A 5000-nucleotide genomic window follows, 5' to 3' on the forward strand; every position below is an offset into this window, starting at 1 on the left:
TTTCATATGACTTATTCTTTCGGCTGCTCAATTCAATCCAGCTGATGCCCAACGTGTACCAGAACCAGAGACGTACAAGCCTGATTGATTCAGCACTTGTTCAAGCTTACGGTGGTGGCTGAGATAGTCAGCAGTAGTACAAATGATGGACGCACCAGCACCATTCTGTTGCAACAAGACATCTCGAAGTTTGTGAAAAAGATAAAGAAGTTGGGACAACACCGACAAGTACTAAACCATTCGATGTAGATTTTGTATAGAGGAAGATTTTGAATGCAACACTAGGAGCAGAACAAAACTAACGTGGCCCATTGTTCAGAAGATTGCAAGAAGGATATGGAACCATACATCATCAAGAATGATACAGTAAGTTGGTGATTAAGCGTCAAGCATCATTTGGGAAATGTTAGTCCAAGTTAGGCGGATTTCATTCAAGAGTTCAAGATGGAGTGTTTTCTACCCAAAACATGGGACCGATATGGAGTTCGCACAGTGAGATGTTTCCGCCAAGATTTCGAAGTCAAGTTAATCTGATTCATCCATTATGGTTTGGAGGATGAGCTAAAGATCATGAAGATGTACTATTGTGACTTAGCCATTAATCTCAGAGTAACCCAAACTATAAAACTTAAGAGCTATGAGGAGTTGGTGGAGGAGATCACATGAATTCTATAGAAGCCGTTTTTACTGAAGAGTTTTACCAAGTCATGCAGATTATTTAACTATCAACCTATTCAGATAGAAGGTCAGTTTCAAGTAATGAATCAAGAAAGTCGATGGAAATAATTTTTGTTGGACGTTTCATCAGATCAAGACCGAGGACCCTGAGTTGTTTTGGTTTTGGCTAGCAAGGAGAGTAAGGTGATGATTGTTCAAGTATATAAATCCTCGATCGCTTACGTCATTCGCGCTTCGGTGGTGCCAGTAATGAGTACAGAGGTTATCCTACCATGGCCCATGAAGTTACCCGATCTTTTTATCTATACCTAGGGTACCGCTTGTGAAACTTGTTCGCTTTCCTTACCATTAGTCACTAACTAAGTGTTTGGCTATTTGGGTAGAGCCTACACTTTATAGTTGCCTGGACCGTCAAAACCTCTGAAAAGGTCCAATCACAGGTTTGCTTCTTATCCCATTGCATGTTGTGTGCATTTTAAAAATTTATGAAGGATTAAATAAATAGGTGAAGGAGTGATCAAGGTGTCGTATGAGACCTTGCCTATGGACGGAATTTTCCGCCCATATTGTGTTTGATGCGGGAACAACACATAGATGTAGTTCTCGGGTAGTGTCATTGTTTTAGGAAGGATTCACTTTAGTGAATTCAGGTACACTGTTCTTATTCATGGAAGTACTGGCTGCCATTTAGAGTTATGGTATGCCTTTGTATCCCATCCCCATTCCTTAGTACTTCCATTAGAGCGATTTGTTTCTATCTAGAGTGAGATTGGCTATCTAGTTATCGAGCTCAATTTGGATGTTGTTGAGGAAGGAAGTCTTTGAGAGAAGACCAGTTACCTTTGGCCTGCAGTGGTATTCTACTAAGTGTTGGAGCTTCGCTCATATCAGTCTGGAGAGTTGGGAACCTTTTGGGAAACGGTGAAGTGGCGTATTCCATTATCATCATAATTGGGCGGAGAGAAAATAACAAGAAGCAGAGTATCGAGGACAGTTAGATAACTAGGGAACATGAGGCTATGTTTAAGAAAGTGGAAAATTTGTTGACATCCTGAAGTAACCTGTCAAGTATTCTGGTTGAACCTTGATTCGCTGCAATAGCCTAGGCATCTATCCAAGTGGTTCTAGCCGAATTCAAGTAGCAGTCAGAAGATTTGTTTGGAGAAAGGTTTCGTTCGACTTAGTTATTTTCTGTGGAGTGTACCCATGTCAGTGGTAAAGAAGAAGAACCAGAGTTTGCGGTTATGTTCGAGTATAAAATCAAGGACGTGACCATCAGGGTCAAGTATCAAGTTCTAGAATTGAAGAATGGTTAAGATCGGTCGCAAGGCGCAGTTTTATTCCAAGGACGTTTGATGGACGCTTCACGTTGTAGTAAGTATTTCTGCACAGAAATTGGAAGTTAGATCACTTAGTCAGTAAATGGAACAAGGAGTTGTTGCATATTTACAAAAGATCGCTACTACTACATAATGGTCGTACTCAATTTAAGTTATCGAGATTCGAAGTTCTGTGGATTGGCCGGTTACCATCAGAAGTTTGTTCAAGAGTTAGAAACCATATCCACCAATGAGTTGATCGACTGAGAATGGTGTTACCTTGGAATGGAGTAAAAGTATTGATGAAGTATGAAATTAGTTAGAGGAAGTATCTACGTCTATGCATATCTTAGACTTGCATGAGCCTAACCAGCCATATACTACTACATGGATGTATTATGTGTTGGTCTAGGTGAATGCTAATGCAAGACGATATGGTAATCGTTTATGCATCAAGGGAGCTAAGGAAGCATAAGGAAAACTATTTGATGCACAAGTTGGAGTTGGTGGCAGTTCTGTTGCACATCAAATTTAGTGATCATTTCAATATGGAGAAAGGATGCAAGTTTTCACTGATCAAAGAAGCCTTAGGAAGAGCAAATATTGCTGCTTATGCTTTAAGAGGAAGTGATATTAATGATGATATGGAGTAGGATCTCAAGAATCATGAAGCGGAATTGGGAGTGATTTATTTTGCTGCCTTATAAGGAGAGAATAGAGAACCTTCAAGATTGCAAGTAGAAAATCAAGATGGCTTATTTATTCGTATTTGAGGAACTCAGTTGAAGGTGAGAATCTTAGGAATTCATAGAAGGAACTGGGTGAAGAGAATTTCGAAGAATAGTATGAGGACTGTGTCATGTACAAGTTCATAAAGTGGAGATGTGGGAGAAGGAAACCAAATTCAACCTAAAATTAAGCAGATTTGAAGTAAATTCCAAGGAAGATTGAAGAGTGCAAGGAAAAAGGTATAACCATAAGGCATATGGGAATGCTCAAGTTGTTAAGAGATCAGAAGATGTATTAACAGAGAAAGTGTGAAGTCATCATACAAGAGTACTTCGTTGGTAAATCAAGTTTGGTATAGGCGGACTTGTTGATTCCTCAGTTACTAGACAGAAGAAGGAAATCAGAAAGTAATAGAACAAGACTTGGATATGCGAAACTTCAGTGAGATTGAGTCGTTCAGAAGTTTTTGAAGAGTATCTCAGATAGATATGGAGGGTATGGAATACTGTAAGGGAAATCATTCCTGGAATAAGTGTGTGTGTGTGTGTGTATTTGAGAGTGGCACCCTTGGTCTGAATCATGTTAGCGTGATTGATCGTGCATGTTCTTGTTTGATTGTTGCACGGTTAATCAAGTTGACATTGACCAGACTGAAGATGTTACCTTCACGTATGGCACATCACCTGACGTTCCATATTTCCATGTTATTGAACTGGAGGAAAGCAGATAGAAAGGTTTCAGAAGTAATGGTATTCAGAGATTCAACGATGTCAAAGGAAGTATGTAGACCGCAGTATATGAAAGTTATGTGCGATGAAGAATTGGTTATCGTGAAAGTGTTTGCTCAGAAAAGAAAGAATTGTTTTAGAAAAGTTGGGGAAATCCGCAAATCTGTTATTTAGTATGTACCGAGTTGTTCCGAGTTGAAATGGTTATCTGTCGACCGGAACTTCTTTTAGTTATGCTATTGGTGAGCCGATTTTGCGTAATCTTATATCAGATCCAGTATGATAGAACTGCTGAGACCAGAAAACTTGTAACCCTATTTAGCCTATCCTAAAGGTCCTTTGTGGATAGGTGAGCACCATATCAGAAGATTGGAGAAAAGGAAAAATTTGTAAAAGTTCAAGTATTTGGGGAACCATCAGTTGTTTTGACACGGGCAGATGATGATAAGTTCAGAGTTGGTTATCTTAAACTTCTTGCAGAGACTCCAGTGTTCAGTAAAAGTCTGTACAGCTATGTTTTGAGAATTCGGGGACGAATTCTTTTAAGGGGGGAAGAATGTAATAACCCTCACGAGCCAGTTAATTTTTGGTCGAGAAAAACTCCGCTCGACCAGTTTGGAGTTGGTCAATCAGATTTAAAAATAAAGTCGACCCGGTGAATTAATACCTCGACGGGACTGTCTTGTGGTCGAAAGGCCTCTCATTGATAGTTCTGGTAGAGTGTTAATAATATTGGTCGAATTTTATTTAAGCTAGGCAAGCTTCGTTGAAAGCAAAACGAGATTCGAAGGATGAGAAATTTTAGTCGAAAACTGTCTGAAATTGTCGTTAAGTTTCTTAACTAAATTCCGACCAGTCTAATACCTTCACCAGCTATTCTTCTTGCTTTCTAAGTAAATCAGTCACATGAGCTGCACCTACCTGCTTGCTTGCTTCACTAAAGTCACATGAAAGTCACAAGCTGGTTGCTTGTTTAATAAAAACAAAATAATCTTTCTTCAAAGGAGGGAAAGGACAGCAACTTGCTTTGGTTTAAGTAAACCCTCACCTGAAGCAACTTCTTATGTTATAAAACACCATCTTCTCTCCTCTGGACGTTCATAACCTGCAAGAAAAACCAGAGAAAAATTCAGAGAGAAAGAGAGAAAGAAGAGAGAAAAATTTGTGAGAAAAACTAGTTGAAATATTCAGAAAAAAATTCAGAGAAGAGAATTGAGCATGGACAAACCTTTCTCACCATCCTGTGACTTTATCCAGTGTGTTCTGGTGTGGTTAAGAGCTGAAGGTTTGGTGTCCAAGAGTTTAGAATCACCCATGTTCTTCAGCCTTTGATTTTGATCGGTAAGATGGTTGTGGATCAGTTTCTGTGAGAAGTTTTGTTGGTTTGCTTACACTGGAGATAAATTCTGAATAAATCCAGCCATGGATTCTTTTGGTGTTGATCAGGTTAATTTGAGGTTAGCTTGAAGAGAGACAACCAGTCAAGTTTAATTAGTTGAGTAAAACCGGTAAGCTTCAGCTTCTTGATTCAGCCATGTTTTGATGA

The sequence above is a fragment of the Brassica napus genome, unplaced genomic scaffold (assembly GCF_020379485.1).
Source record: "Brassica napus cultivar Da-Ae unplaced genomic scaffold, Da-Ae ScsIHWf_221;HRSCAF=385, whole genome shotgun sequence".
NCBI lineage: Eukaryota > Viridiplantae > Streptophyta > Magnoliopsida > Brassicales > Brassicaceae > Brassica > Brassica napus.